The sequence below is a fragment of the Ornithodoros turicata genome, unplaced genomic scaffold (assembly GCF_037126465.1).
Source record: "Ornithodoros turicata isolate Travis unplaced genomic scaffold, ASM3712646v1 Chromosome37, whole genome shotgun sequence".
In the NCBI taxonomy this organism is placed as follows: domain Eukaryota; kingdom Metazoa; phylum Arthropoda; class Arachnida; order Ixodida; family Argasidae; genus Ornithodoros; species Ornithodoros turicata.
In genome coordinates, this window is record NW_026999367.1 from 110,154 (window position 1) to 131,631 (window position 21,478).

General features: G+C 44.3%; 1 long non-coding RNA gene across 2 annotated transcripts; it reads left to right on the forward strand.

The window, feature by feature from the left end:
* Positions 1-239: 239 nt before the first annotated feature.
* Positions 240-19,449, forward strand: LOC135374000 (uncharacterized). 2 transcript variants are annotated; one of them, XR_010416707.1, is made up of 7 exons: positions 240-402; positions 620-715; positions 2,686-2,946; positions 12,872-12,988; positions 14,017-14,111; positions 16,092-16,206; positions 19,379-19,449. It is a non-coding gene; the product is annotated as an uncharacterized LOC135374000 (long non-coding RNA). The 2 variants fall into 2 exon arrangements; XR_010416708.1 differs by lacking the exons at positions 12,872-12,988; positions 14,017-14,111; positions 16,092-16,206; positions 19,379-19,449 and adding an exon at positions 7,219-7,425.
* The last annotated feature ends 2,029 nt before the right edge of the window (positions 19,450-21,478 follow it).

Here is a 21,478-nt window from a genome sequence, read left to right on the forward strand (position 1 = left end):
TCGCATGTCACTCAACGTCCGTCTCATGAAAACCGTAAAACGTAATGTGGAAATACATATAGCAACACACACACACACAGACACAAATAGTAATTCAGACTTTCGAGAGCTAATTAGGGCTGAGAGTAAACTGATGGGCCAGTTACAACACACAGGCAAGTGAGAGGTCGAATAGCTATAACGGGATAGGCATAAAAAGCAGCCAGCATTCTGCATTTGAACCGCATACAGAGCTGAACCACAGTTTGTGTTTCGTTTCAGCTCCTTACCGTCAGATGGCGAGGCAGTCGAGCGCGGTGTTGCAGACGATATCGAACATGTGGAACTGAATGCAGACTCTCTCTCTCTCTGCGACGCCGCTTTCGACCGTGTCGCTATCTGAGGAAAGTAGCTGAAACACAGGTATAGCCGATAAGGCAACGGCGTTTTTTTTTTAATTTTCACGATTTATCCGCAGAGTAACAGACTAGGCGGCATTATGGACATAAAATTTGGGGACATAATACGTCCTCTAACGTCTACTTTAACTATCCGACACTGTTCTTATTTGTTTTATCTTCGTTACAAACCTCGAAGTTTATCTTTGCGAACCCTGTATGTCTTGTTTTTCTGTTAACAGGTTTTGGCGAAACTAATACCACACTGCTTTACTCGGACTACCAGAACTGCGTTGTTGGACTTTTCCATGGAGGAAGTGTTAGGGGGGGGGGGCAATGTAAGTAATTATCTTGTTGTCTCACGTTATACTCGATTGAGACCAAATTAACTTTCGACCAAACAAGCATTGAAACCAATGACAACAAAAAAATCTCTTACTGGAGCGGAATATGTTATCGTCGCAACAAGCCACGGTACTACTGCCCTGTTCCTTGGCTCGTACTAAATACTGGCGACAATTACGTAACAGCTTCCGCGACAATATTGTGCGTAAAGGGTTAACCGAGAAACAACGCTGAGTGGTAGGTTTCCTGCGTCTTAGCCTTTTCGCATTTTCTACAGTTCTGTAATATGGTCCTTGATTGTGGAGGGACTTATTCCCCAAAGTAAACCACGTCGACGTCACAAAAAAAAAAGGTTAAGAATAGAGAAGTCTCAATGAAACATTTAATCTCAATCTTGATCGACTTCTAAGGCAACTTACCCAGCGCACAAAATATTAAGGTTCTTTAAGAGTACTTCATGGTTCAAGGGCCTTCACCTGAGCGACTTTTATGTCCCACACCCTGAACACAGGAAAATAACAGCTATTCCAGAGTTTCTCGTATCGCAAGAACGCTACTCTGAACCAGTCCTATGTCTTTAGAGAGGGGAAGAATGGATAAGGGCCTGCCGGTGGGTCCCAATATTGACGAACATTTTAAAGGTGAAAAGTACGGAGAGGCCTAATAACTCCAAAAAAGTTGCTCGTCGAAGGTTTATTCTTGGGGCTATAGTGACCTTCACTTGCAATGCCACATTGATCCAGCGTGAAAACTCTATTCGCGATTAAAATTCCAACGGAGCGATACTCCATTCAAACTTCGTGGAGTTACACCAGTTAGTGCACACTAAGAATATTTACGCCCATTTAGGTGTTGAAGGGGTCTATTTTGGAATTTACACTCTACAGCCAAAAGCAGAACACCTATCCAGGTGCAAAGATGGTGTACTGTACAGTTTACACCCCACAGTCAAAATAGCAACATCTATATTGGTGTAAAAATGGTGTACCGGCTGACACAAAAGTTTTGGAAACGCACGAGCGACGTCAACCCTCTACGGAGCGACATCCTGCGAAACAGGGACGTCCACTTGATCAGAGGGAGGCTAGTGGCTGTTATCACTTGCGATAAGGCTGTATATGCAACCTGCAATGCGGCATATCAACCGAACTGTGTTTAGCGTATGCGTAACTGCACTTGCTGTTTTCCTTTTTATCAAGTGGATTTCTTTATCATATCCCAGCTGACTGCTGCGTTTAAATTTTATCTCATGCAAAGTGATTTTTGATGAGAAAATGACCCATGGTTCCTGTACAAGCTGTGTCTAGTCAGATATTCAGTGTGATGTCTAGTCAGAAAGTATGTTCAAACTTTGTGTCTATGCCTGAATAGTCACGAATAAATAAATATATTCAAAATGCATGCCAGCATTTTACTTCCACCACACGCATGGCTGTGGGTCCACTGGTGGATGCACGCATAATGGTAGCCTGCTATGCAACACAGCTTCCTCTGATAGCTCTTGATTGTACCCATCCTTGCAGTTGAAGCACAGATCACCATCGGCCTATGCATCTAAAGGGTGTAATTTCTTACACCCCACTGCTTTTACACCAGGACTGGCGTAAGTTATCAAACACCAACTTTACGCCACAAGGGATGTAAGAAATATTTCAATTTACACCCTTCTAAAGGGTGTAGGTTCTTACACCCTACTGACTTTACACCGAATTTGGTGTGAGTCATCAAACTTCAACTTTACACTCAAAAAGGTGTGATATGTTTTAGTGTGTGAAGTAACATATCAACTATTCGGATCTCGCGGAACCTCCAATAATTTAATGCACTTGGCATCGGTTCTGTCCTATATTTGAATTGAATCAGGAGTGAGAAGAGGCACCCCAATGTGCACATCATCATTCGAAGAAGTGGGCTTGGCATCACAGACGGCGAAATGCCTCACTTGTTTGCCTTGATTTTACAGTACCTTTTGTTGACTGAACTGTCAACCAGCTGGAGCAGCAGCACGTTTAGGATCGATGGGCCTCTATCATCGTTCAACGCTATCGCCTGTGATACAACAGTACCACAACACGTGTATCACCAGCGCTATCCAGGCACAGGCATAAACCCTATCTCAGCGACACCTACACCGACTATAAAGGCAGGCTGTGCGCCTTCTGAAGACAGTGGGCTTGGCATCACAGACGGCGAAATGCCTCACTTGTTTGCCTTGATTTTACAGGTCAGTAATTACGACTACCTCCCATGTACGAAGTACAGTCATTTTGTTATCTCTACGCCAAGCCCACAGTGTCTATTTTCCATGCTACAGGATTGTGCTAATTCCCTCAATGAGTTGTTATTGCTGCTGTCGGGAGATATTGAACAAAACCCAGGACCTACTTTAGATGGCATATTGTCACAGTTACTTGAGAATAGGAGATCAATGGAAACTGGCATGGCTGAATTAAAAGAAGCCCAACAGAACCTCCAAACTAATATCGGGGAACTGTCAGAAGGGCTGACAACAATTGAGGGTAAATTTGAGAACGTCCAGGCGTCACTCATGCTACTGGAAAATGTTAAGCAGCAAGTCACCAAGTTAGAGGCGTATGTGTCGACGCTAGAGCGGAAAGTAGACGACATCGAGAATAGGGGGAGACGGAACAACCTCGTTATTTATGGCTTTTCTGAGGAGCAGGCAGAAGATAGTTCAACGCTGCTTCAAAGAGTGACATCAGAACTCCTAGAGAATAAGCTTGGTCTCAATATCACGAACATAGAGAGAATTCACCGTATAGGTAGAAAGTCGGACAGAGCCCGCCCAGTAATTATGAGACTTCTTGATTTTCGGAACAAACTACAGATATTAAAAAGCTGTAAGAAACTGAAAGGGTCGAACTTGTTCATTAGTGAAGACCACTCAAGCAAAATACGTCGGAAGCGAAAATGTTTGTGGGATAGCGCTCGTGCAAATCGGGAAGCAGGGGATCGTGTTTCCCTTATCTTTGACAAGTTAAGAATAAATGGCGAGGTTTACGCCTGGGATGTGTCTAACAATAAACGGTACCAGGTCACGCTGCATCATTCCCTAGCTAATTTGGGACAACGCTCAAGTGTATGACAATCGCAACAAATGCCGGAAAAGTTTCGAATCGTTAATCTCAACGCCAGAAGTATGGTAAATAAGGTGACTGAAATTGAAAACACACTTCTTGTATTTGACCCGCATGTGTTGGTTATCACTGAAACCTGGTTAAGGGCAGATATTGGAAATCATGAAATAATTCCGCAAGGTTACACAATACTGCGACGTGACAGAGAGGGGAAAGGAGGTGGAGTTGCAGTTGTGCTACGTAACAATATAAACTATGACAGACTCCCTGACCTTCCTCACACCGAATCAGTTTGGGTGAAGATAACCTCTTGTTCCCCGTCGGTGATAGTAGGTGCTGTATACAGGCCACCCAATAGCTCTTTACCATACACGGAAACTATATGTTCACATATTGCATCGCTTGCTTCGAGGTATCGAGTAATCGTTGCCGGCGATTTTAATGTTCCCGATGTTGACTGGCATAACCTTGTTCCGGTATCTGGAAGTGATCAACATAGTATGTTGATTACCGATATGTCTTTTAACGGCAATTTAACTCAGATAGTAAAAGAATTCACGAGGTGTCAAGGAAATGTTTCCTCTATCCTTGATCTTGTTTTTGTGTCCGACAGTATCTTATCAAGCGAGTATGATTGTAAGGTCTTAGACGGCATATCAGACCACAAATTGGTTGTTGTCGATCTTTCTCTTTTTCATGTCATTAATACTCAACCTATAAAGCATTATCTCGACTTCGTTAAAGCGGATGATGCTGGAATTCTCGACTTTCTAGAATTGAAGCTATTTGCATTGAAGGCTCTGAATGAGTGTGAAGCGGCAAATGTTGATGATTTATGGTCTTTTTTTGTAAACACTGTGAACCACGCTATACAAACTTTTGTACCTGTGCGAAGGAAAAGGGAACGTAAATTTAGCCCGTGGTTCACTAGGGAAATTATACATTTGAAACGAAAAGCTGAAAGGATGCGTAGACGGGGTGTTAATGGTCAACTGTTACAGCAGGTAAAGAAGACAATGAGGGAAAAGATTCGACAAGCGAGGTTTACATATTTTAGTGTGACTCTTGACCAATTCAAAAAAATTTTGGAGGTTCCTCTCTCCTACGCACAACACCATCAGTAAGTTGTTGATAGGTGATTGTATTGTCACTGATAAAGTCAAAATGTGCAACCATATGAATGAGTATTTTTGCTCCGTATTCACACGTGATGACGGTGGTCGGCCAACTTTTCCGGCACATGACCTTTGTTACGTTCCTGACATTGTTTTATCACGAGAAGGGATTTTCAACTCCTTGCTTAGCATAAATGGCAAAAAGGCGTGTGGACTAGATGGCATCCCAAATCAATTTCTCTTGCGCTACGCAGAGTGGTGTAGTTTCTATTTTGACATCATTTTTAGGAAGTCAATTGAGACAGCGAAGGTTCCGAGACAGTGGAAGCAAGCAAAAATTGTGCCTGTCCCAAAGTCTGGAGATATGCTCAAAGCATCTAATTATCGTCCGGTGTCACTGTTACCTACGTGTGGTAAAATTTTAGAACACTGTATCCATAAACACCTGGTGACATCTCTTGAAGAAAACAATTTTTTCACACCAGCACAACATGGTTTCCGCCAAGGTGTTTCTACTACAACCCAGTTATTAGAAACAGTTCACAATCTTGCGGCAACAATTAATTCACGGGGACAGTCTGAAATAATTTTCTTGGATTTGTCGAAGGCGTTCGACAAGGTACCTCATGATAAGCTATTGTTAAAACTACAAGCTATAATGGGTAACTCAAATCTGACCGCGTGGCTTCAGGACTACCTTGCTGACAGACAGCAGTTGGTACAGATCGGTGAGAGCAGCTCTAACTTGGCTGATGTGGAATCCGGCGTGCCTCAGGGCTCGGTTCTAGGGCCTCTGTTATTTTTAATTTATTTAAACGATATCACTGAGAATATTCCCGTAAAAGTACGCCTTTTTGCTGACGATTGCATAATTTTTACCGAGGTAAATTCTGTCTTAGATCAGATTCAGCTTAATGAATGTCTTCGTAGGATTAATGATTGGTGCTTAACATGGCAAATGACTCTCAATTTTCAAAAATGCACATACATGCATGTCACGAGGAAAAGAATACCATTGTCCTTTCAGTATTGTATAGATGGGTGTGTTCTATCATGTGTTGATTCCTGTAGATATCTCGGAGTGACGTTGTGCAATGATTTGAGATGGAATCAGCATATTGATGCTATCGTGAGAAAGGCAATGTGTAAATTATACTATTTGCGTCGTCATCTTCATCAAGCATCCACCGCCACAAAATTGAAGGCATACAAGACATATGTACTATCTTGGCTGGATTATGCGAGCATTATTTGGGACCCTTTTACCGCATCCAATATTGATAAATTAGAAGGAGTGCAAAGGAAAGCCTTGCGCTTCGTTTTTAACAAATACAGAAAGCTGGATTCAGTCTCTAAGCTTTACGATAGGGCAGGGCTTGAGTTGCTTAGTTCCCGCTGGAAAATGCAGCGGCTCAGGTTCCTTTACCAAATGATTCACAACAAGTTTAAAATCGACAGTACACTTTACCTGCAGCCTTTCTCTGGCCGAGAAACTAGGCAGTCACGCAGTTTACGTTTTAAACCTTTCAGTGCGAAAAGTGATTGTTTTAAATTTTCTTTCTTCCCGCGGACTGTCCTGGAATGGAATGAGCTACCACAGGCGATAATGAATAGTCCTACGGTTGAGAATTTCTGTAAACTGATAGCGACAGTTCTGAATTAATGTCTTCTGTTATCACTTTTTATTGACCTTGTGTGTTTACCTTAAGTGTTATGTATCCCACCCTACTTAGGCTTACTTGTAAGCCAGTAGTATGAATAAATAAATAAATAATAAATAAGTCCAACTGAATTATCTAAAATGTTGCGCTATATCATGACATGTGGCGTGTATTTTTCTATAACGATTGAAATGCTCTGCACTTATTTCGCTGCGGTGCAATCACAGTGCCATAGTCGTTAACATGCCATTAACAAAAATTATAACAGACTTTTACGTATTTACGTTTCGTGTTGTAGATCTATCCGTCACAAAAACGACAGGTGTCTGCTTCAGTTAACTGTCAAAACCTACAACCCCAGTTATGTCACCTAATGCCATACCTGTGTGCGAACATGCAACTTAACCAAACTTAACCAACAGCAAATTTGCTACGGAACGCAAAGTACTGAAAGCGAGCTATTTTAACGCGAACTGTACTAAAACTGGGGCAACGATTTATGTTTCGGTCAATTCCAAAGCTTACCGTGGCCCTTTATTTGCCCTATTGATGGTGCGTTATTAATTGACCAGATGTCATCATGGTTTTACGAGTCCCGTGATATCACATCAATATTTCGCAGATCTCGAACTCTTTAAGTTCAGCGGCGCCACAGAGGGAAGCCAGGGTCGTCAGTGCTCCGAACAATGCTTCGCAGTGGAACTTGAAAAGCAGGGCAAAACAGCAACTGACGTTATTGAAGTCAACAAGAACTGCGATTATCCTGAAAAGACTTCCAAGTAGAACTGTCCTGCAACGACTGGTCAAATAGAGATTCCAGCATTTTTAACGCAAGTGTATAAGTGTTTTGCTTATTCTACAACATCAGAGTTCACATACATACATCATACATAAAAAAAAAATCTTACAAGATTTGCGCATCCCAACGACGTAAAATTACTTGTGTAGTGTGTAAACATGACACCGAAGCAGCACTTGGGCAAAATAGGGCGATGACAGAGCCGGACTGGCTGGCCTCCCGCAGCGCTCTGTGACAGTCTTTCCATTACCGGAAACCGTAACGGAAACGTAACGGAAACGAAATTGAAAGGCTGGTATCAAAAACGGATAACGGAAACGAAAATATAGCAGTAACGAAAGTGGAAACTGTAACGAAAACACGTCCGTTACCCTTCCCTGGAGACAGGGGCGTATACGCCTTTACATGTTACCACCTCATGTTACCTCTGACGTTCGGGTGGAAGGGGAGCGTCGGCTCCTTGAAATTGGTCCAGGACAGAGGACCCCTCCCCAGCATATGATGGGGTAAATAATTCGGAAATGACGAGACTAGCCTCACACCTGGCAATCATTAAAGGGAGACTCCGCACCGATAACGTCTTGAGGCAACATTGCGACATCAGTCCGTACCGTACGATATTTCAATGGGAAAACATTTCTCACCCTAAAGTGGCACAGATAATTCGAAAGGAATATTTTCTAGAGATGGGACCAATGTATTTTCTCGAACCGAAATCCGAATCCAAGAAGGATTCTGCGAATTCACGAATCATACGAATCTCGAATCTCTCGAATACTTACCTCGAAAAGAGTCTAAAAAGTCATGGAAAAAAACTCTCCTACTGAAAAGTGTTTTGGAGCAGAATTTGATATATTTGTTTTAGTGAAAACAAATTTAGGGCCAAGATATACCTCCATATAGTTCTTCCTAAGCGTAACTTACTTGACATGTTGTTCATCGACTACAGGGAATACATCAACGCAGGAGTCTGAATCCCCTTCATAAAACTAAGATATTAGAAGTTTAAATATAACGCGGCTGTCCTTTGATTGTTTATTAAAGCAAAGCTGCGTTACATTTAAACTTCTAATATCGGAGCTGTATGTGGTGGTTTTGGCGCGCCCCGGGGACCGCCGGCCAGGCAGGCTTGGCGGGGCGCCGAGTTTAAAAAGAAACAAACGAACGTGGTTGGTAGATTCGAAAGATTCGATTCGCTGTTTTGGGCAATGAGATTCGGACTCACGAATCTCGAATCCCTGCCTGGGACTCGAGGATTCTCGGGTTCGGATGTCACATCCCTCATATTTCCCTATAAGTGATTAGGCGCTCCTCCACGGAACATCAGTCCAGCAACAGTGAGCTTCACTTCATTGGTATTCCTCCTCTGTAAGTTTTGCCTGTACCGATGGTGAATATTTTAGAACGAAATTGAAGAAGCAGCTGACTGGTCGGCCACGTGGTAGGACTTACAAAGCTCGTGCACGGGGAAAATATCCGGTGACCCACACGAGACTACCGGGAACATCATGAATGGTAGAATGGTACAGGAGGTAGGAGCGGGTACATACAGAAGTTTCGGTTTCATTTTGAACTTCCCACTTTTTGTGGCAAATAACGAGTACCTGACTACCAAACTAACTTTATTACCATTTCGGATGAACGTTTCTAACTTATTTATAGAACTAATATATAGTTGCAGATTGTCCAGTGTCGCCTCACTAGAAAAAACACAAAATGTCATAACAACGGCTTACCCTCAGCAGTGAAGATAGTACCATTCGGCATGGTGACTGGCTAGGAGAATGTTTTGGGTGAAAGATACTCATCTTTGATTTATTGGAATAGCTTAGAACGACAAACGTATTTCGTATAGATTTTACGTATCACCCCATGGATTCGGACGTGGGGTACGTGTACGTGTGCGAGTTGGAGTATCCAAAATCTATCCACGCGCTGACGCGGTACTTCCCCCTGGCTCTCGAGAAGCGGTAGTCCCGAAGGAATGGCTCTCCAGCGGGGGCTCCTCGAAGGGCTGATGTAAACAGCAAAAAGCTGCTGCTCACGTGCAAGGGCAAGGTCGAGTACATTAGGGCGCTGCTCGCGCTCTACTGTAGATTGTGCATGAGGGTGACGAAAATTCACCGAATTCTAAAATTTCGTGAGGCACCATTCAGCCATCCCTACATCGAGGACAAAGTTGCCAGACGCGTCGCCTCGGGCATGACGTTCGAGAAAAATTTATATAAAATCTCAAATAACGCAGTCTGTGGAAGAATGCTGCTAAATTAATTTAATATGCGGGACATTCGAGTAGCCTTCGATGAGGAGATGGGGATTCACCTCGGGAGTCGGGTGGAATGCGTGAGAACGGAAATTTTGTCCCCCAGTTGTGTCATGCACGAAATGCGCAAAAGAAAAAGTGTGATGCGATTTCCCCCTGCAGATTGGCTTCACGATTTTAGAACTGAGTAAGCTAACCATGTACTCGTTCTACTATGAAACCCTGCTGAGTAAGCTCACTTGTTCGGTGATTACCTGCTACTTTGACACAGATTCTCTGATCCTTGGCCTATTCTGCAAGGATTACGAAGATCAGTTACGAGCAATCGCCGACGCTCATTTAGACTTTAATTCCTTCGATCGGGATCATCCACTGTACAGCGAGAGGAATCGCGGTAGGCTTGGCACGTTCAAAAGTGAAACGGGTAGCATCCCCATAGAGGAAGTAATATGTTTGAAAGCCAAAATGTATTTCATCAAATTAGCCGGGGGAAAACAGATAGCAAGACCGGAAGGCGTCAAAAAGAACATTGTGGGCAATCACCTCCTCCATGATACGTACCACGACACCCTACTCAAGCACACAGTGTATTGCACGAATAGGTGAATAGTGGGAAAGAAAGAGTGTATGTACACCACCAGAAATGTGAAAAGAAGTCTGACGGCGTACGACGACAAACGATGTCTCTACAATTACGTGGATTCCTTCCCGTACGGAAGCTGCGAATATGGTAAGCTCGAGGGGATGACGTAGATAGTGGGATTTCACCTGGCGTTCTTTCCCCCCTCAGATAATGACATAGGCCAACAGGGCCTGACGTGGGCCAACAGTATTATTAAATAAATAAATAAATAAAATAAATAATGCAGAGGATGAGAAGGAGTAGCGTTAGTTGGACAGCGGCACTGGAACGATGTGGTACCTCGTTCTCGTCTCGCTCGTCTCATGCGCGCTGGCGCTGGACGCCGGCAACTGTCCGGTGAGCATCAAGCTGGAGAAGGATAAGCACACGTATGCGCACGAATGCCCGGGCGACTTCTTGGCCATCAGAGAGTGGCACATGGTACCTATGCAGATCGCCACTAACCTGGACAGGAATGCTACTGGGTCTCTGCGCACGTCACTTCACTCGCTGGACGTGCGCGACAGCTACGAAGATACCCAGTGTACACGAAAGTGCCAACTCACGGAGAATGAAATTTCCTGAGACATCTACATGATCCATCACTTCCGTGGAACCACGCCCAGCATAAAAGGAATTAATCTGGCCAAGTCTGGAATGCTTTTTCTCAAACATGTACTCAATAAACGTTGAAATGTATCTTTTTTGTCTGTCTGAGATAAAGCTACAGCGGGGTCACTTCTGAGTGCGCCATCTGGTGGTCACTAACGAAGGCTATTTTCAGTAGGCTTAGAATGGGCCAATCAGTAGGCTTAGATTGGGGACAGCCAATGAGTGGGCTTCAAAAGTCAGGAAAGTGTGGAGAGTGATCAGTAAGCTCAGTATGGACCAATCAGCGGAGCCGGTCAATGAGGCTCGTGCACATGACGTCTCGCGCAGCCTTTGAGCGCCTTTGAGCCACGTGACTTGGGAAAACATGTCGATGCGTCACATGCGTCCTACTGCGGGTCGAATGAGGTAACAGCATGTGTTCTTCCAATATACCGCATCCCTCAACAACTCACGACATGCCCTATTACTGTAACTCTGGTGCGGCAATATGTATTCGGTGTCACATTTAGTCACATGACTACATTTAGTCACATGACTAAACGTGATGTCACTGCACAAGCCTCATTAGCATAAAGGGACGGCGCTGTGCTCAGTGATCCGCATGCACCAATCAGCGTGAAGTGGGTGGAACCAAGTGATTAGCATAAAGGGGCGGAGCTCAGGTCAATCAGTCAACGATCAGTAGGCTTAGCATGTGCCAATCAACGTGAAGTTTGCAAAGCTAATGGCGGCCAATGAATTGGCTTAGAATTGGCTTGTGTTGGAATAGAACTAGATTGTGTTGAATTAGAACTGCATTGTGTTGCATTAAAACTGCATTGTGTTGGATTAGAACTGGATTTTGGCTTAGAATAGGATTAGAATTAGAACAGGCTTCCCTTGGATTAGAGAAAACTCTTGGTTGTTAGCCTCTATTTTATACTACTAACAACACGTATAATTTGGGCTTCGTCGATTAAGGTTTTCAATTGCGGCACACAGCCGGAAAGCACCATCTTGCATACAGGGTGTTTCAAAAAACGTGTCATTCGGACTTTATAAAAAAAACGGGGCGACGGAAAATACGGGGCAAACGGCACTTGTGTGGCAACTGAATTTGCCATCTTGCAAAAATATTTTCATTTCATTTTAATTACAATATATTGAATTTCTTTAAATGAACTCCAAAATTTCCCAAGTCAACCTAACATTTTTTTTTTTACAGAATTAGAGAGCCCGTAGCGAACTTAGCCAGATCCACCAAGAAATCCGCTTGATATTGCAAATGGAACTGCCCCCCAAAAAAGTCCCGAAATTGAGGCTCCAAAGTTTCGGTTATTCAACGGCGCATCAAATCAGACGGAAAGATTCGTGGAGAGAAGGACATACTCCTGCTTCCATGAAAGATAGAAGGCCGAAAAAAAGAGGGCGGGGAAAAAAGAGGCAGAATCATTTTTATGCCGCTTATCAACGTATGGTGGAATGTCACCCGCCCTTTTATCGGCGCGCCATGTGCTGCATGCCGGTCCGGCGATAAACTGTTCTAGCTTCATGGGGGCAGGAGCATGTCCTGCCCTCAGCGCATCTTTGCGACTGATCTGGTGCGCCGCTGTTGAATACCCGAAATTCTGAAGCCTCAACTTCGGGACTTTTTTTGGGCAGTTCTCTTTGCAATATCGAGCGAATTTCTTGGTGGTTCTGACTAAGGTCGCTACGGGCTCTCTAATTCTGTAAAAAAAACGTGAGGTTGACTTGGGAAATTTTGGAGTTCAATTAAATAAATTCAATTTATTTTAATTAAAATCAAATTAAAATATTTTTGCAAGATAGCAAATTCAGTAGCCACACAAATGCCGTTTACCCCGTATTTTTCCGTCGCCCCGTTTTTTTATAAAGTCCGAATGACACGTTTTTTGAAACACCCTGTATAAACACATATTTGTATCAAACATGGTGCGGAAGTTGCGTATTCAATTTATTTCTGTTTTTATTTCGTCTAGGCGCCGCAAGAAACTGGGGCTATGAGCGCCGTTACTGACATGGCAAGAGTGAGACAGGGGAGGAGAAAGAATTCAGGGACAAGGGCACTAGTGTGCTTCCTGGGCCGACTTGATGAGGTACTGTGCCAACGTTTGTCTGTATATTGTGCAGCAAAATCCATGGAACGCCTCGGTGAGCGCAGCCGGCGCCTTTATTCGAACCAGCATCACATCTCAGCGTGTTCGTGTTGTTAATATATATATACAGGGTGTCCACGCTAAGTGTGGACAGATTTTTTAATAATATATCAATCACTTTTTCCGAGATGAAATTAATTGCAATATAGCATATGCTGAAGGGCACTCCCTAGGGGGGCATTAACAGACTCCTAAGGCAATGTCTTAATTAACTTTCAATAATTAACTTTTTAATTATAAAAGCTACGAAGTTGCTCCAATGAGAACATCTGATCTCTTCGGTCACCAGATACCAAAGCCGTTTTCAGAACACAAATCCGTTTGATAGATCGTCCGCAAAAAAATTGTGAAGGAACGCCATTTTTTTCTTTATTTTATTCATTGCGCATCTCTAGAGACGCGTCTTTCCTTCGCCCCCAATACGAGAGTATGAAAGAGCACACTATCGCCTCTCGCGTCCTGGAAAAAGATTAAAAGAAAACAGAAAATGCAGCCCAAGATAAGGGCAGTCGCGATAGAGTCACCGGATAGATTTGTGTTTTTGTTTCGTTTCCGCAAGTTAAAGCTAATCTTCGACGCATGAGGCGGCACTGTGCTCTTTCACTCTCTCACACTGGGGGTAAAGGAAAGCCGCTTCTTTGAAGATGCGCAATAAACCAAATAAAGAAAAAAATGGCGTTCCTTCACGAATTTTTTGCGGACGATCTACCGAACGGATTTTTGTTCTGAAAACGGTTTTGGTATCTGGTGACCGAAGAGATCCGATGTTCTCACGCTAACCGTCGGTCAACATTACGTTAAAGGTGCCCGCGCGGTCCCTTTGCATGGTGGAGGCGAACGGTCTGCGCTCCCTGACAAGGTCCCTGGTTATCCCAGGTTGTCCTGTTGTTTGATTGAATACTCGAGCTATCACAGTATGTACGTCAATTGCATTATTGATTGTATCGTTCCCTTTCTCTAAATTTCAGTGTCTACGATCCTTTGCGCTGTCTTTGAGAGTGTAGGAGGCAAAGCAACAGCTGACCCCGATGGCTGCGTTAGACACAAGAATCCAACATATCACGTGAGATATGTCAGATGGTCACCATTCAGCTGTTTCATAAGAATATACGTTGAAAGTATGCCAATCAGCCCTCCCGCTGTACTTTGTCTGTCCCCACTGTGTCTATGGCTCACTATGTTGTCCCTGCTGTGCGTTGTCTATGGCTCACTTAGCCGACGACTATAGTGAGGACGCACCTTTGAGGTGTACAAATGAGTCTCATGCTCACCTACAATAGGCATTGGAATGCTTTTATATATAATTTTTTTTTTTAACTACGCATGAATACAAACCTGTTATGCGCACCCTTAAATACAAAACTGGCATCGTGGTAGGTACATACGGCGCCGGAGTGACTCACGGTCCCTGAGTGAACAGACGCCTTAATGGCAATGATAATAAGATTATGATTAGGAGTCCTTAGTATGCCAATGAATGCCCCCAGTGAACAACCGTCATTCTCACCCCGTCTATGTTGAGCAGAGTTGATCCAACGCTCGCTTTCTGCATGCCACGAAACACCTCTCGTCAAGACGCCGCATTAATCAGCCGAATGCGACTCGATCTGGCCTTTGCAGCTCAGTCGCGTTACCGCTTGAGACAATTTGACTCTCCCACCTGCTGCCACTGTGGTGCTCTAGAGGATCTGGAGCATATTCTTCTTCATTACCCCCACTACCAACTTTCCCGAACCGCACTCTCCGAGTCTCTTAGTCAGCTGGACTCTCGCTCATTCTCCCTATCGAAAATTCTTTGTCCCTGGCCCAATCCAGCCCAGCAACGATCTGCGCTCAAAGCTCTTTTGACATTTCTGGCATCCATCGGACTTCGATCGTTATTGTGAAGGGGCTCGTTATTTTTTCCCCACATCCGCACCAGCAAGGGGGTAGAGTATCGCCTCTGGCGATGAACCTCCCCACTCTCCGTCTCAAAATAAAGTTGTTGTTGTTTGGTAAACTAGTAGATCAGGGCAGATACCAAGGTGATTGCATGACGTGTCCAGCTGTCATCCTGCAACAAGCAGCATATCTTATTTTATTTCAAAACGGCGCGATCTCATTTCACAATGTTAGAGGTCGCGTTGCGCATCCGAGCGCCACGCCCTTCATGATACGAAAAAAAAAACGAAAAAAGAACATGACGCCAGCAATCGCTACACCCCATTTGCTAGTAATAACTTACAGAGGTTCTCGTAGCGTCTGCAGAGGTTGGTCGAGATTGAGCAAGTGCGCGACGTATTTACTTATTCCTTTAGTTGTCTGTTAGAGTGAAGAGACCGCACTGAGTGATGCTGCTCGAAGAAGTGAGGCGCTTGTTTAACGCATACGTTCCAGATTAGGATTACTGTGGTTCCTAACTAAGTGATTGGTGTCATATCTGCTAGAGATCCCAAGGTTGCGCGGTCGAGCCCTGACACTTGCTGTTATCGTTACTCGACACAGGAGTATATGCGGAGTACTCGATATATGATGAGATGGGATTTCGGCGCATGTAAAATAGTATTCAGGGACAAGGGCGAATTTAAGGGAGGGGGCTACCGCCCCTCTCTTACGGCTGTATTCCGTATGTAAAAACCCTATCTCATGGATGATTCTGGGCTGCTGCGCATGAAATTTTCTTAAGACCGCCCCCCCCCGCCATGACAGATCCTTAAATCCGCCCCTGTTCAGGAACCACACCCGTCTCGTGATATCAAAGCACGTGTTATCCTTTCATCTCCAGTTGTTTGGTGAGCTTGCACATCCTTAAAAGAAACTGCAATTTTTTAGAAGCCCGCGCGTATCAATATAAACTAATCGCTCTCATACATGCGGAACGCCTAACGTTGCGTATATACGAGGTGTGACTACAAAATGGTGAGCCTAGTTAGAAGAAAATACACTCTTATCAAGACTTTAGCAAACTCGAAATAGGGTCATACTTAAAGTAGTTTAAAGTTAGGAGATTCGCAAGTGGCGTACCACGGGAACGACTAAACAATGAGGAAACATTCGTTTTCAGTGGAGTGTTGGCAAGAAATACCTGTGGGAGTGCCCATATAGGTGCACAAAGAAACAAAAAGTTGAGGACAGGAGCGAACCGGATGGAAGCCGATACGCAGCAAGTACAAAGGAAGGTGATGTTGCCCTTGTAGATACAGAAAACAAGCAAATATTTTATATAATGTTGATTTCTTCCATTGAACTGAGTGTCATGAAAAACTGGACCGTCCTCGGTAGCTTAGTCGGTAACGTGCTCAAGATCGCGGGTTCGATCAGAACCAAGGGCGGTAGCAATGGGGCGGAGGTAAACATTGCTTCTTCCAGTACCATTATGGAAAACTCTTCCAATCATTTCTAATCAGTCATGTGATTTCTTATCTAATCTTCATCAGGTTACATACAATGTTGTTTGTGTTGAACACGATTCGAGAGTGGATCAAATATAAACGAGTCTTTAATTTAATTGTATTTTTGTTAGTAGTAAGAAATAAAACGAGTGTGCGCTATTTTTCTGCATCGTCTCCCGGCGTAGAAATATTTTTTTTTGGCAGCGGGTCGGTGCGGTAGCTTTTTGATCCCCTCTTCATAAAAATAAATTGAGTTATATTAGCAGCCAGTTGCGGACAAACTCCTCCACTGGGTCGCCGTCGTTGTCGAATCGTTGGCCTCCTAGAGATTCTTTGAGTGGCCCAAACGCGTCAAAATCATACGGCTATAAGGCAGGGCTATAGAGAGGGTGTTCCTCCAGTTTGCACATGCCACAGCTGCAGTGTGGGGTCTGACATTGCCACGAAGGAGAATCGCTTAACGTGCTGGTGGACACACCTTTTGCTCCCACAAACAAGCTTAGTCTCAATCAAAGTTCACAGTAATATGCAGCGTTGATGGTGCGGCGATCGCGCAAGAAATTAATGTGCAAAATACCGCGCTCGTACCAAAAAAGAGAAGGAAAACTGTTGCAAGTACCTTGCTAGCTGAGAGGCGAGTCTTAGCTTTGACAGGGGCTTTCGTTTTCAACCTCGTCACGGCCTTCCACAAATTCCTTATGTCAGGCAAACATACGTGACCTCGACAGTGTTTGACCCCGAACTGTGGCGTCAATGGGAGGAGAATTTCGGTCGGTTTTACCAGCGCTGGTTTTACACCCTCACGAGCGAGAGACTTTTATAATAATATGTCGCGCAATCGAGGGGCGTACCTCTTTGTCAGACATGGTTTCACGGACTGCTGAAGAAGTGTAATGAAGATCGACCAGCTTGTCACACAACAGCTGACCCACTTACGTGGGACATGCCCAAGCGGCAGCGTGATACACTGTTTCGGTGTCTTACTTGTGGTCTTTTATGCATTATTGAGGTTGCTCTACGATGCATCATTTTCCTTATCCTTCTGTATTTATGTGGGCAACTTCTTACTTTGCGTCCCATACCTGTCACTTTCTCAGGGTGTCACTTTCCTCAACAGCGTTATGTTAAGTAAATAAATAACAAGCAAGGATGACCTTACATGTATATATATACATATATGTACAAATATAAAAATGAGCAAATGCTCCATGGCTGCACGTGAAGCATATGTTTACATCCCTACGCTGTGCCGATGAGAGCCAAGAAGCTCGAAACGGCCGTCCACAAATGGGATTGTGGCACGCTTGAATTGCAAACATATATATATATACAGGGTGTTCCATTTAAGATTGACCCCACCTCTAAAAAATAATGAATCATCGCAGAAGAATGAAACCAAGTGCATAGTGTTACCAGTGACCTGGAGCATTTAATAGTATTTTTGTGGGGCAATTCATTGATTAATTCATTAATTTATTTTACTAACTTTTTAATTAGGAGGGTCACACCGGAGATGTCAACTGTGAAGTTGTGGGCGTTGACATGAGAAAGCGAATGGAGTGTGTTGCAACTCTCTAGCTCATACGAGTCTTTTTTTCCCGGGCCAGCAGAACGGCCCCGGAGTTCCGAAAGACGATGGAATCAGTTGTCGTCGCGCGATTGCGCGCTTGATTGCAGCGCTTTCTCACGGCCGCTTGACGAACAAGCATTGATGCCGTCCGTTCCGCCTATGCTGTTATCTGTCACGAGTGCGGGGACACCAGCAATGTCACTGCGGCGCTTTATCTCTTGATTCTTTGTTTTTTAGGCGTGAAGTGACACAAAACACGGGAAGATATCTGCTCACGGCTTACCTTGAACCACGAGCGCGAGATTATTAAATCAATAAGAAAGAAAGAAAAGCTGTGGGCTATTACTATGCGGACATTCTTTGTTGAGCGCTCTGAGGGACAAACAATGCCCTACTCCAACGAACAGAAAGCGGACATGGTCCTTGCCCTAGGTGCTGCAGGGGGCAAAAAGAAAAAGGCAGTCGAGGTATTTCAGAGGTGGCCCCCTGGCACAAGACCACACCCATCGACTATTTTCCATCAGTACGAGGCGCTGAAGCAATATGGCAGGTTCATCAAGGAGCGTTGTAGGCCTGCGGAGCTGTCAGACGATGTTCGCATCAACATCTTGGCATTTCTTGAGGCCTACCCTGAATCTAGCCTCCGCGAGGCGAGCAGGCAGACAGACGTCCAGTTGTCCACGGTGTTTAGAGTGGTAAAAGAAGCAGGCCTCCATTCATACCACGTACAACTTCACCAAAGGTTGGAACAAAAGGACTTTGAAAGCCGCTTGAACTACGCCAACTGGCTTTTGCAGATCGTCGATGAGAACCCCCAATTTCTAAGAAATGTCATATGGACTGACGAGGCAAATTTCTCTCATGACGCACAGGTGAACTTTTCACTGAATCACTCACCTTTTCTCCCCCGCGAAGGCGGCGTCCGATCCCGACAACAGCCAAGTCTTGAGTGATACAGCTCGAGAACAGCGGAGCGACTGACCGCACGTCCTCACCCATGAGAGCCTGTGCACGAATGACGGGAGCGCCTACGCAGCTGCTATGCATGTGCGTGCGCATGCACCGTTTTTAGCGTGCATCGTGCTGTGCCGGGCTTCCCGGCATCGAGGAGTCATCTCGTCGCAGGGGCTCCCCGTTTCGGTTTCAATCTCTCCTTCCACTGCACGCACGTGCACACCTGGCGGTAACGAATTGCTTCTCAGTTTCGCTGTTGTTTTTTGTGAGTGCTTGTTTGAAAACACTGTTATCAGTATGTGAAAATGTTCAGCTACCACGCTTTACAAAATTGTCCTCGTATCCACGCTTCTTGGGAAGCAGTGGAGAATGAATGTTTCAACACGGAGGGTCTCCATAACGAGCTCGTCATTGCTTCTTTTCACTGCATGATAGACATGGTGGGCTTTGGCAGTATGGAAGAGATATCTCTGGGGCCACTACAGGAGGTGGTGCGTCAGATCTACGCCCGTTAGAAGAACGTCGGAGCACGTGAGCTCGAACAACACTGCATTCAACGACGTCTCTGCAGACATCATGGACCTTCTCGCTTGTGCTATCACTCATATTAACATGGCCTGCAGAAGCAGCAACATTTACAAGCTGCCTACATCGTGAACTTTGTCACCGATTTATTGAAATACTGTATGGTTACCAAATGCAATGCATTAAACAGTCCCAAGAACGACTCTGTTTTTTCATGGACACATCTTTATTGAATACATAGAAAGACGTCTCTTGAGTTGGTTGATAGATACCTGCACTTTGTTCCACGGGCACTCTATTCACAATGGCGTTCATGGGCTCTTTTTTCCCGATGCTGCACAAAGAGGGGGCGTACTGCTATGCAGTCATGCAGTTGGGCTATTGGAGAGGTGGCTCGTTAGGAGGAGTCCCCACGTGTTTGATGATATGCGGTCATCGTCACTGAAAAACAATGTCAAATACACACGCAAAGCAGAGCTAGACTACTTCCATTTTGTTCCACGAAACGGGTCACGCTGTGGATGGATCCCCGCCCACGCCCCTCGTGGGCTTTCGTTCCATCGACGTAGAACCAGAGCGCCTACTCCTCCTCGTATTGTGATGGTGTCGTCTGTACTTTGGACCCCGAGCCATGTCTTACTCGATGTCGTTGCGATGTCGCATATGACGTCGACGATGATAACCGGACAAAAAATGAAAGAAGGATTTAATTTAACCCAAATTTGAAATATTTATCCCTTTAGGAACTCATTTTCGCTTAACTATGCAACCTTAATCTTGCATAATCAACATAGATGTAATGAAAATCGTGTTATGCATGAGTTCTCCCCCCGTTTGGAAATAATGTGACGAAAAATGAAAGGAGTCCAATTTTTAATAAAACCAGATTAAAATGTTCCCCCAAATGGTCCCCATTTACTCTAATCAGAATTCATGTTGGCCACACTCTCTCCCATTCTCAATTTTGGCTGGCGTGGGGATGCTCCCAAATTCCCCATTAAGTCTAATCAGAATTCATGTTCACCATGAACTCTCGCCCCTTCCCATTTTAAATAGGGCAGCCAAAGCGCTCACAAATTTTGAAACTGATGAAGCCTAATCGGACCTCATATTAGGCACGAAGTTCTCCCTCACTTTGAAACAATTCTCCTGTGGAGTCAACCTAGTAAATAGAGAAAAAGAGGCTTTACTCAAAAACGTTTTAAACGCAAACGCGTCAAACGCAACTATTGATTATCCTACGCTCGCTTTTATACACAGGATCTGTGGCTTCCTCTTCTTCTATTGTATTGGGCAGAGAGACAGTCACGAGATGTGAAAGACCATACACATTTATTTCCTCTCGCGATTACATGGAATTTTCGTGGTACTCCTGAACGTGCTCTTCCATAAGAACCCAGGGATCCAGTCTAGTACTAATGTACTAGAATAAAAATTCTACGAAGAAAAAAAATTTACATACATGGAATTTTCGTGGTACTCCTGAACGTGCTCTTCCATAAGAACCCAGGGATCCAGTCTAGTACTAAAGTACTAGAATAAAAATTCTACGAAAAAAAACAAGTGCAACAAGTGCTATAGAAAAACACTTACGGTATTTATCTAGCCACCCAGCGTTCAGCTAGTTCTCTCGAACCCGCAGCGCTGGCTCCATTCCACTAGTGCACCAGGAGGTAAAGGAGGTGCTCCACTGCACCAAAACCACAATGCACAACCAAAGACAAACCCGTTCTGTTAATCTTTCCAGCATGGTTTTCATATACAATATTCATACGAGACACAGCTGGTATGTTTTGTTCATGATATTCGCCAGTTACTTGACAGGGGCATTAACGTTGACTGCATATTTCTGCGGTTTTGCAAGGCTTTTGATAAGGTTTCACACAGTCACCTTATACAAAAGTTTCCTTTGACCCTAATACTTTGTCCTGAATTTAATCTTTCTCCGACTTAATTGCCGCGCTAACCGGCGTGCCACAAGGTTGAGCCATTGTTCAGTCTTAACTTTTG